The following is a 12,527-nucleotide window of genomic DNA, read 5'->3' as shown; positions in this document are numbered from 1 at the left end:
CTAAAAGACATCAAATTGAGAAACATTCACACCGCACACACGATGCTCACATGGAATGAAAAGGACATATGATATGGTGACTGTACTAAATTTCAAATTGAGTGACAACATGCACAAGGAGAAAAATCAAGGTGCATAGTAGGAAAGGAATTCGATCTTGAAACCGTAAGAGAGAGAGAGAGTGAGAATCAAGAAATATCGAGTCAAGTAGGTCTCAACTAAATTCTAAAGAATACAAATTACGAAAGTGAGTAACTCCACTCACATCGAATTTCTCAAGTTCAGAATTGACATAAGTATATCCAGACAAGTTTCATGCAAGTAAGGAGTAAAATTCGGAAAGATGGACAATTCACAAAGAGGTTCTTTGTCAGGTCCTCAACCAGCACAACAAAGTCATGGTTAGAATAAGGTGTCCATCTTGCAATCTAAAAGCAATCAGAAGAACAAAAAAATATCGTATAAAAGAATAAGGTGTCCCACTGGTCAAATATTTGTGAAAATAAGAAGGAATGAGATACCAAAGATCTTTGATCCTCATGTGGGATCTGATCTTTTTTATTCAGATGATGATAGTGACTCTGACCTGACTACCATCAGTATTAATCTGAAAATTTACATAGTCCAATGTCATCAGATTGTGAGAATGAATATGATAGTGGTCACAATGTGTGGTCTCAGAAAAATCTAGAAGCACCTTTTTGCCAAGTTCATCTAAAGCTTGGGATGAAGTTTGTTATCATGGATGAGCTTAAGAGGGCAATGAGGAAGTACAATATTCAAATAGGAAGAAGCATCAAATTCAGCAGGGTAGAGCCTACCAAGTGTAAGGAAATTTGGTGCGATGAAAATTGTCCTTGGAACATATGTTGTTCCAGGTCACATGAGCTAAGGAGCTATCAAGTGAAAACTTTTGTAGATCAGCCCATATGTGCCCAATCTTGGGCCAAATTCTTTGAAATTGGTGTCAAAATTTTCGTTTTAATTAGTTCTATCTTATTTTACTATAACATTTGCATTTTTATTCTCCTTTATTAAAATTAATTTATTGGTTAACTATTTGCTAATTTTATGGGGTTTACATCCTACCCACCTAATTAAGAATTTTGTCCTCAAAATTCATATCCAGTTACCTGAAAAGAGGTGTGGGTAGTGGTTTCATTTTGGATTCAATACTTCTCAGTCTTAATCACTTGGTATCAACTGCTCACCGTTCCTAATCTTGTTGAGATAATTTCCAAGAAAGCGCAACTTCCCCTTTTCAACTATCTAGGTCTTCACTTCCAACAAAATTATTTGGTTGGGCTTGTGCAGTTATAATCTTATTTGAATTTCACTAACCTTTTCTCTATTATTTTGGTTATCAATTTGGAACCTAGGGTGTCAAATCTTTCGGGGTTAGGTCGATACCAGAGTGGTTAACGTACCGCGCTGCCTTATAATTTTCTAATGTATAGTCTCGTCATTTTTCTAGATGGTTAGTTTCTCTTTGATAGGCAAAAAGTAGATAGATTTTCATCATTCGGGTCCCGATTCCCTAACGGTGTTAAATCCTTCATTCCCTGCTAAAGTTTCTATACCAGGGCGTTGTCATGGCATCATGATGTTGCATCCATCCTCGTCCTAAGTCCTTGGGTAGTGTGTCATTTGGTCCAGGTAAGATGAATTCCGACACAAAGGTCGCTCTCTCCTTTCAAGGTTCGAAAACTTGTTTTATTCAGGCATCCAGATAATTGGTGCGTCTTAAAGCGTCGTTTTAACCACAGACAATATGGTCAGAAAAATTAAAGCTCCAAATCTCTTCTCATTGTGGTATACTACACATTCTATCTTCCATATTTAAAAGTTTTTCTCTTAATGGATTATCTTCCTAATGGCTATTTTTTGGAACTATACAAGCTATTCACCAAGCTCGAGGCAACTTCTAAAAGACATCAAACTGAGAGACATTCACATCGCGCACACGATGCTCACATGGAATGAAAAGGACATCTGATATGGTGACTGGTGCGCAGAAATTGTGATTACACTTTGATTATGTAAAATTCATCGCTCTTTCTTTCCCTGGTAATGGCGCCAAAAACATGATGCCAATACCATGGTTCACAACTTCGCACAACTAACCAGCAAGTGCACTGGGTCGTCCAAGTAATACCTTACGTGAGTAAGGGTCGAATCCCACGGAGATTGTTGGTATGAAGCAAGCTATGGTCACCTTGTAAATCTCAGTCAGGCGGATATAAAATAGTAATGGGGTTTTCGAAATTTAATAATAAAAGAAGGATAGAAATACTTATGTAAATCATTGGTGAGAATTTCAGATAAGCGTATGGAGATGCATTCGTTCCTCTGAACCTCTGCTTTCCTGCTGTCTTCATCCAATCAGTCTTACTCATTTCCATGGCTGGCTTTATGCAAGGGCATCACCGTTGTCAGTGGCTACATCCCCTCCTCTTGTGAAAATGGTCCAAGATGCCCTGTTACGGCACGGCTAATCATCTGAGGTTTCCGATCATGCTGGAATAGGATTCACCCTCCTTTTGCGTCTGTCACTACGCCCAGCACTCGCAAGTTTGAAGCTCGTCACAGTCATTCAATCATTGAATCCTACTCGGAATACCACAGACAAGGTTTAGACTTTCCGGATTCTCTTGAATGCCGCCATCATTCTATCTTACACCACGAAGATTCCGATTAAGAGATCTAAGAGATACTCATTCAATCTAATATAGAACGGAAGTGGTTGTCAGGCACACGTTCATAGGGAATGATGATGATTGTCACGTTCATCACATTCAGGTTGAAGTGCGAATGAATATCTTAGAAGCGGAACAAGTGAATTGAATAGAAAACAGTAGTACTTTACATTAATCTCTGAGGAACAGCAGAGCTCCACACCTTAATCTATGGAGTGTAGAAACTCTACCGTTAAAAATACATAAGTGAAAGGTCCAGGCATGGCCGAATGGCCAGCCCCTCTGATCTAAGAACCAGGCGTCCAAAGATGTCTAATACAATAGTAAAAAGTCCTATTTATAATAAACTAGCCACTAGGGTTTACAGAAGTAAGTAATTGATGCATAAATCCACTTCTGGGGCCCACTTGGTGTGTGCTTGGGCTGAGCTTGAATGTTACACGTGAAGAGGCTCTTTATGGAGTTGAACGCCAGCTTTTGTGCCATTTTGGGCGTTGAACTCCACTTTGCAACTTGTTTCTGGCGCTGGACGCCAGAATTGGGCAGAGAGCTGGCGTTGAACGCCAGTTTGCGTTGTCTAAAATTGGGCAAAGTATGGACTATTATACATTGCTGGAAATCCCTGGATGTCTACTTTCCAACGCAATTGGAAGCGCGCCATTTCGAGTTTTGTAACTCCAGAAAATCCACTTTGAGTGCAGGGAGGTCAGAATCCAACAGCATCAGCAGTCCTTCTTCAACCTCTGAATCTGATTTTTGCTCAAGTCCCTCAATTTCAGTCAGAAAATACCTGAAATCACAGAAAAACACACAAACTCACAATAAAGTCCAGAAATGTGAATTTAACATAAAAACTAATGAAAACATCCCTAAAAGTAACTAGATCCTACTAAAAACATACTAAAAACAATGTCAAAAAGCGTATAAATTATCCGCTCATCAGTGACCGTACTAAATTTAAAATTGAGTGACAACATGCACAAGGAGAAAAATCAAGGTGCATAGTAGGAAAGAAATTCGATCTTGAAACCGTGAGAAAGAGAGAGAGAATCAAGGAATATCGAGTCAAGTAGGTCTCAACTAAATTCTGAAGAATAAAAATTGCGAAAGTTAATAATAAAAGAATCCAACAGCGTATAAATTATCCGCTCATCACAACACCAAACTTAAATTGTTGATTGTCCCCAAGCAACTGAAAATCAAATAGGATAAAAAGAAGAGAATATACTATAAATTCCAAACTATCAATGAAACATAGCTCCAATCAGATGAGCGGGACTTATAGCTTTTTGCCTCTTGAATAGTTTTGGCATCTCACTTTATCCATTGAGGTTCAGAATGATTGGCATCTATAGGAACTCAGAGTTCAGATAGTGTTATTGATTCTCCTAGTTCAGTATGATTATTCTTGAACACAACTATTTTATGAGTCTTGGCCGTGGCCCTAAGCACTTTGTTTTCCAGTATTACCACCGGATACATAAATGCCACAGACACATAATTGGGTGAACCTTTTCAGATTGTGACTTAGCTTTGCTAAAGTCCCCAATTAGAGGTATCCAGGGTTCTTAAGCACACTCTTTTTTTGCTTTGGACCTTGACTTTAACCGCTCAGTCTCAAGTTTTCACTTGACACCTACACGCCACAAGCACATGGTTAGGGACAGCTTGGTTTAGCCGCTTAGACCAGGATTTTATTCCTTTAGGCCCTCCTATCCACTGATGCTCAAAGCCTTGGGATCCTTTTTATTTGCCCTTACCTTTTGGTTTTAAGGGTTATTGGCTTTTTGCTCTTGCCTCTTGGTTTTAAGAGCTTTTGGCTTTTTCTGCTTGCTTTTTCTTTTTCTTTCTATTTTTTTTCGCCTATTTTTTTTTTCTGCAAGCTTTGTTCTTTGCTGCTTTTTTTTGCTTCAAGAATCATTTTTATGATTTTTCAGATTATCAAATAACATGTCTCCTTGTCATCATTCTTTCAAGAGCCAACATATTTAACATTCTTAAACAACAACTTCAAAAGACATATGCACTGTTCAAGCATACATTCAGAAAACAAGAAGCATTGTCACCACATCAATATAATTAAACTAAGTTCAAGGATAAATTCGAAACTCATGTACTTCTTGTTGTTTTAAATTAAAACATTTTTTATTTAAGAGAGGTGATGGATTCATAGGACATTCATAACTTTAAGACAAAGTTACTAACTACTAATGATCATGTAATAAGACACAAACATAGATAAGCACATAACATAGAAAACGAAAAACAGAAGAAATAAGAACAAGGAATGAATCCACCTTAGTGATGGTGGCGTTTCCTTCTTGAGGAACCAATGATGTCCTTGAGCTCTTCTATGTCTCTTCCTTGCCTTTGTTGCTCCTCCCTCATTGCTTTTTAATCTTCTCTTATTTCATGAAGGATGATGGAGTGCTCTTGATGTTCCACCCTTAGTTGTCCCATGTTGGAACTTAATTCTCCTAGGGAGTTGTTGATTTGCTCCCAAAAATTCTGTGGAGGAAACTGTATCCCCTGAGGTATCTCAGGGATTTCTTGATGATGAGCTTCTTTATGTGCCTGTTGAGATCCATGAATGTGCTCTCTTATTTGCTCCGTCCTTTTCTTAGTGATGGGCTTGTGAGATGGATCTTTCCATCTCCCATGGCTCAGAGGTGGAAGCAATTGTCTTCCCTTTCCTCTTTCTTGAGGTTTCTCTGGCCTTAGATGCCATTAATGGTTATGGAAAGACAAAAAAGCTATGCTTTTACCACACCAAACTTAGAATGTTGCTCGTCCTCGAGCAAAAGAAGAAAGAATAGAAGAAGAAGAAGAAGATATGGAGGAGATGGAGGGATGTGTGTATTCGGTCATATGGGTGGGATTGGGTGGGAGAGAGATGTTGAACTTTGAAGGTAGGTGGGTGTATGGATGTGAGTGGTAAATGAAAAACAGAAGGGATGATCATGAATGGAAAGAGAGATGATGAGGTAGGTGGGGATCCTGTGGGGTCTACAGATCCTGAGATGATCCTGTGGGGTCCACAGATCCTGAGGTGTTCAAGGATTTATAACCTTGCACCAAATTAAGCATGTAAAATGCCCTTGCACACAACTCTGGGCGTTCAGCGCCAGGTTGGTGCCCATTTTGGGCGTTCAACGCCCATTTGTTGCCCATTTCTGGCGTTGAACGCCAGAACCATGCTTGTTCTGGGCGTTCAGCGCCAGCTCCTCTCCAGGGTGCAATTCTGGCGTTCAGCACCCAGATGATGCCCATTTTGGGCGTTCAACGCCAGAACCATGCTTTGTTCTGGCGTTGAACGCCAGGCAGGTGCTTCCTCCAGGGTGTGATTTTTCTTCTGCTATTTTTTATTCTGTTTCTAAATTTTTTTTTTGTTTATTTTGTGACTCCACATGATCATAAACCTAAGAAAACATGAAAAACAAAAATAGAATTAGATAAATAAACATTGGGTTGCCTCCCAACAAGCGCTTCTTTAATGTCAATAGCTTGACAGTGGGCTCTCATGGAGCCTCACAGATGTGCAGAGCTTTGTTGAGACCTCCCAACACCAAACTTAGAGTTTGGATATGGGGGTTTGACACCAAACTTAGAGTTTGGTTGTGGCCTCCCAACACCAAACTTAGAGTTTGACTGTGGGGGCTTTGGTTGACTCTGCTTTGAGAGAAGCTTTTTCTGCTTCCTCTCCATGGATGCAGAGAGAGATCCTTGAGTTGTAAACACAAGGTTGTCCTTATTTAATTGAAGGATCAATTCTCCTATGTCCACATCAATCACAGCTCTTGTTGTGGCTAGGAAAGGTCTTCCTAGGATGATGGATTCATCCTCTTCTTTTCCAGTATCCAGGACTATGAAATCAGCAGGGATGTAAAGGCCTTCAACCTTTACTAACACGTCCTCTACTTGTCCGTAAGCCTATTTTCTTAAATTTTCTGCCATCTCTAATGAGATTTTAGCAGCTTGTACCCCATAGATTCCCAGTTTCTCTATTACAGAGAGGGGCATGAGGTTTATCCCTGAACCAAGGTCACACAGAGCCTTAAAGATCATGGTGCCTATGGTACAAGGTATTATGAACTTTCCAGGATCCTGTCTCTTCTGAGGCAATGTCAGTTGATCCAGATCACTTAGTTCATTGGTGAACAAGGGAGGTTCATCTTCCCAAGTATCAATGCCAAATAATTTGGCATTTAGCTTCATGATTGCACCAAGGAACTTGGCAGCTTGCTCTTCAGTAACATCCTCATTCTCTTCAGAAGAGGAATACTCATCAGAGCTCATGAATGGCATAAGGAGGTTCAATGGAATCTCTATGGTCTCTAGATAAGCTTCAGAGTCCCTTGGTTCCTCAGAGGGAAGCTCCTTATTGATCACTGGACGTCCCAGGAGGTCTTCCTCCTTGGGATTCACGTCCTCTCCTTTCCTTACAGGTTCGGCCATGGTGCTTATGTCAATGGCCTTGCACTCTCCTTTTGGATTCTCTTCTGTATTGCTTGGGAGAGTACTAGGAGGGATTTCGGTGATCCTTTTACTCAGCTGGCCCACTTGTGCTTCCAAATTTCTAATGGAAGACCTTGTTTCATTCATGAAACTTACAGTGGCCTTGGATAGATCAGAGACTAAGTTTGCTAAATTAGAGGTATTTTGTTCAGAGTTCTCTGTCTGTTGCTGAGTGGATGATGGAAAAGGTTTATTATTGTTAAACCTGTTTCTTCCACCATTATTAAAGCCTTGTTGAGGCCTTTGATCTTTCCATGAGAGATTTGGTTAATTTCTCCATGATGGATTGTAGGTGTTTCCATATGGTTCACCCATGTATTTTAATTCTGCTATTGCAGGGTTCTCAGGATCATAAGCTTCTTCCTCAGAAGATGCCTCTTGAGTACTGTTGGATGCAGCTTGCATTCCATTCAGACTCTGAGAAATCATATTGACTTGCTGAGTCAATATTTTATTCTGAGCTAATATGGCATTCAGAGTATCAATTTCAAGAACTCCCTTCTTCATAGGCGTCCCATTACTCACAGGATTCCTCTCAGAAGTGTACATAAACTGGTTATTAGCAACCATGTCAATGAGTTCTTGAGCTTCTGCAGGCATTTTATTTAGGTGAATGGATCCACCTGCAGAAGTATTCAATGACATCTTTGATAGCTCAGATAAACCATCATAGAATATATCCAGGATGGTCCATTCTGAAAGCATGTCAGAAGGACACTTTTTGGTCAGCTGCTTGTATCTTTCCCAAGCTTCATAGAGGGATTCACCTTCTTTTTGTCTGAAGGTTTAAACATCAGCTCTAAGCTTGCTCAGCTTTTGAGGAGGAAAGAACTTGGCTAAGAAAGCCGTGACCAGCTTATCCCAAGAGTTCAGGCTATCTCTGGGTTGAGAATCCAACCACACTCTAGCTTTGTCTCTTACAGCAAAAGGGAAAAGCATGAGCCTGTAGACTTCAGGATCTACTCCATTAGTCTTAACAGTATCACAGATCTGGAAGAATTCAGTTAAGAACTGAAAAGGATCTTCAGATGGAAGTCCATGAAACTTGCAGTTCTGCTGCATCAGAGAAACTAGTTGAGGTTTCAGCTCAAAGTTGTTTGCTCCAATGGCAGGAATGGAGATGCTTCTTCCATGTAAATTGGAATTAGGTGCAGTAAAGTCACCAAGCATCCTCCTTGCATTATTGTTGTTGGGTTCGGCTGCCATCTCCTTTACTTGTTCGAAATTTTCAATAAGGTTGTCTCTGGATTGTTGTAATTTAGCTTCTCTTAGTTTCCTCTTCAGAGTCCTTTCAGGTTCTGGATTAGCTTCAACAAGAATGCCTTTTTCTTTGTTCCTGCTCATAAGAAAGAGAAGAGAAAAAGAAAAGAAGAGGAATCCTCTATGTCACAGTAAAGAGGTTCCTTATTGTTAGTAGAAAAAGAAGAAGAAGAAAAATTCGAACACAGATAGAAGAGGGGGTTCGAATTTGGTGAGTGATGTGAGGAAGAGATGTTAGTAGATGAATAAATAAATAGAATAAGAGGAGAGAGGGAGAGGATTTTCGAAAATAATTTTTGAAAAAGGTTAGTAATTTTCGAAAATTAAAATTAAAAATTAAAATAATTAATTAATTAAAAAGAATTTTTGAAAAAGAGGGGGATATTTTCGAAAATTAGAGAGAGGGAGAGTTAGTTAGATAGTTTTAAAAAAGATAAGAAACAAACAAAAAGTTAGTTAGTTAGTTGAAACAAATTTTGAAAATCAATTTTTGAAAAGATAAGAAGTTAGGAAGTTAGAAAAGATATTTTGAAATCAAATTTTTTTTTTTTGAAAAAGATAAGATAAGAAGATATTTTTGAAAAGATATGATTGAAATTAGTTTTGAAAAAGATTTGATTTTTTTAAAATCACAATTAATGACTTGATTCACAAGAAATCACAAGATATGATTCTAGATCTTAAAGTTTGAATCTTTCTTAACAAGTAAGTAACAAACTTGAAATTTTTGAATCAAAACATTAATTGATGATGTTATTTTCGAAAATTATGAGATAAAATTAAGAAAAAGATTGTTGAACAATATTTTTATAATTTTCGAAAATAACTAAGAAAAATGAAAAAGATTTGATTTTTGAAAAAGATTTTGAAAAAGATAAGATTTTTTAAATTGAAAATTTGATTTGACTCATAAAAACAACTAGATTTTAAAAATTTTTGAAAAAGTCAAATCTAATTTTCGAAATTTTAAGAGAGAAAAAGGGAAAGATATTTTTTTTTATTTTTGAATTTTTATGATGAGAGAGAAAAACAAGAAAAATGATGCAATGCATGAAAGTTATGGATCAAAACAATGAATACATGCAAGAATGCTATGAATGTCAAGATGAACACCAAGAACACTATGAAGATCATGATGAACATCAAGAACACATTTTTGAAAAAAAATTTTAATTCAAAGAAAACATGCAAGACACCAAACTTAGAATTCTTTAATGCTTAGACACTAAGAATTCAAGAATGCATATGAAAAACAAGAAAAGACACAAAACATGCAAATGCAAAGATCAAACAAGAAGACTTACCAAGAACAACTTGAAGATCATGAAGAACACTATGAATGCATGAGAGTTTTCGAAAAATGCAAGATGAGTATGCAATTGACACCAAACTTATAACATGACTCAAGACTCAAACAAGAAACACAAAAATATTTTTGATTTTTATGATTTTATGATTTTTTTTGTATTTTATTTTGATTTTTTCGAAAATCATTTTGAAAAAGAAAAATAAGGGTTCCAAAATTTTTAATATGAATTCCAGGAATCTTATGCTCTTTAGTCTAAAGCTCTAATCAAAGGGTCAGGCATGGCTTAATAGCCAGCTAAGCTTTAGTATGTACTCAGACATGACACGTCTAACATGCCCTACAGTCGTGGCTTTACAGCCAACCAGGCTTCAACATGCTTTATGAAACACTAGAATTCATTCTTAAAAATTCTGACGAAAAATATATTTTTGAAAACATTTTTTTTTTCGAAAACAAAGGAGAAATTTTTGAAAGATTTTTGAAAAATTTTTGAAAACAAAACAAAAAGAAAGTTACCCAATCTGAGCAACAAGATGAACCGTCAGTTGTCCAAACTCGAACAATCCCTGGCAACGGCGCCAAAAACTTGGTGCGCAGAAATTGTGATTACACTTTGATTATGTAAAATTCATCGCTCTTTCTTTCCCTGGTAATGGCGCCAAAAACATGATGCCAATACCATGGTTCACAACTTCGCACAACTAACCAGCAAGTGCACTGGGTCGTCCAAGTAATACCTTACGTGAGTAAGGGTCGAATCCCACGGAGATTGTTGGTATGAAGCAAGCTATGGTCACCTTGTAAATCTCAGTCAGGCGGATATAAAATAGTAATGGGGTTTTCGAAATTTAATAATAAAAGAAGGATAGAAATACTTATGTAAATCATTGGTGAGAATTTCAGATAAGCGTATGGAGATGCATTCGTTCCTCTGAACCTCTGCTTTCCTGCTGTCTTCATCCAATCAGTCTTACTCATTTCCATGGCTGACTTTATGCAAGGGCATCACCGTTGTCAGTGGCTACATCCCCTCCTCTTGTGAAAATGGTCCAAGATGCCCTGTTACGGCACGGCTAATCATCTGAGGTTTCCGATCATGCTGGAATAGGATTCACCCTCCTTTTGCGTCTGTCACTACGCCCAGCACTCGCAAGTTTGAAGCTCGTCACAGTCATTCAATCATTGAATCCTACTCGGAATACCACAGACAAGGTTTAGACTTTCCGGATTCTCTTGAATGCCGCCATCATTCTATCTTACACCACGAAGATTCCGATTAAGAGATCTAAGAGATACTCATTCAATCTAATGTAGAACGGAAGTGGTTGTCAGGCACACGTTCATAGGGAATGATGATGATTGTCACGTTCATCACATTCAGGTTGAAGTGCGAATGAATATCTTAAAAGCGGAACAAGTGAATTGAATAGAAAACAGTAGTACTTTACATTAATCTCTGAGGAACAGCAGAGCTCCACACCTTAATCTATGGAGTGTAGAAACTCTACCGTTAAAAATACATAAGTGAAAGGTCCAGGCATGGCCGAATGGCCAGCCCCTCTGATCTAAGAACCAGGCGTCCAAAGATGTCTAATACAATAGTAAAAAGTCCTATTTATAATAAACTAGCCACTAGGGTTTACAGAAGTAAGTAATTGATGCATAAATCCACTTCTGGGGCCCACTTGGTGTGTGCTTGGGCTGAGCTTGAATGTTACACGTGAAGAGGCTCTTTATGGAGTTGAACGCCAGCTTTTGTGCCATTTTGGGCGTTGAACTCCACTTTGCAACTTGTTTCTGGCGCTGGACGCCAGAATTGGGCAGAGAGCTGGCGTTGAACGCCAGTTTGCGTTGTCTAAAATTGGGCAAAGTATGGACTATTATACATTGCTGGAAATCCCTGGATGTCTACTTTCCAACGCAATTGGAAGCGCGCCATTTCGAGTTTTGTAACTCCAGAAAATCCACTTTGAGTGCAGGGAGGTCAGAATCCAACAGCATCAGCAGTCCTTCTTCAACCTCTGAATCTGATTTTTGCTCAAGTCCCTCAATTTCAGTCAGAAAATACCTGAAATCACAGAAAAACACACAAACTCACAATAAATTCCAGAAATGTGACAACATGCACAAGGAGAAAAATCAAGGTGCATAGTAGGAAAGAAATTCGATCTTGAAACCGTGAGAAAGAGAGAGAGAATCAAGGAATATCGAGTCAAGTAGGTCTCAACTAAATTCTGAAGAATAAAAATTGCGAAAGTGAGTAACTCCACTCACAACGAATTTCTCAAGTTCAGAATTGACATAAGTATATCCAGACAAGTTTCATGCAAGTAAGGAGTAAAATTCGGAAAGATGGACAATTCACAAAGAGGTTCTTTGTCAGGTCCTCAACCAGCACAACAAAGTCATGGTTAGAATGAGGTGTCCACCTTGCAATCTAAAAGCAGTCAGAAGAACAAAAAAATATTGTATAAAAAGCTAGCTCCCACTGGTCAAATATTTGGGCAAATAAGAAGGAATGAGATACCAAAGATCTTTGATCCTCATGTGAGGTCTGATCTTTTTTATTCAGATGATGATAGTGACTCTGACCTGACTACCATCAGTATTAATCTGAAGATTTACATAGTCCAATGTCATCAGATTGTGAGAATGGATATGATAGTGGTCACAATGTGTGGTCTCAGAAAAATCTAGAAGCACATTTTTTCCAAGTTCATCTAAAGCTTGGGATGAAGTTTATTATC

The 12,527-nt window shown here is 38.2% G+C and overlaps 1 non-coding gene across 1 annotated transcript; it reads left to right on the top strand.

Annotated features, from left to right (window-relative positions):
* The first annotated feature begins 7,910 nt into the window (after positions 1-7,910).
* Positions 7,911-8,018, top strand: LOC148553793 (small nucleolar RNA R71). Its single transcript, XR_015893000.1, has one exon. It is a non-coding gene; the product is annotated as a small nucleolar RNA R71 (small nucleolar RNA).
* Positions 8,019-12,527: the final 4,509 nt, after the last annotated feature.

The sequence above is a fragment of the Arachis ipaensis genome, chromosome B7 (assembly GCF_059453495.1).
Source record: "Arachis ipaensis isolate K30076 ecotype BB chromosome B7, ASM5945349v1, whole genome shotgun sequence".
Taxonomy (NCBI): domain Eukaryota; kingdom Viridiplantae; phylum Streptophyta; class Magnoliopsida; order Fabales; family Fabaceae; genus Arachis; species Arachis ipaensis.
The sequence above is the reverse complement of the archived record's forward strand: the minus strand, read 5'-3'. Positions and strand labels throughout refer to the sequence as shown.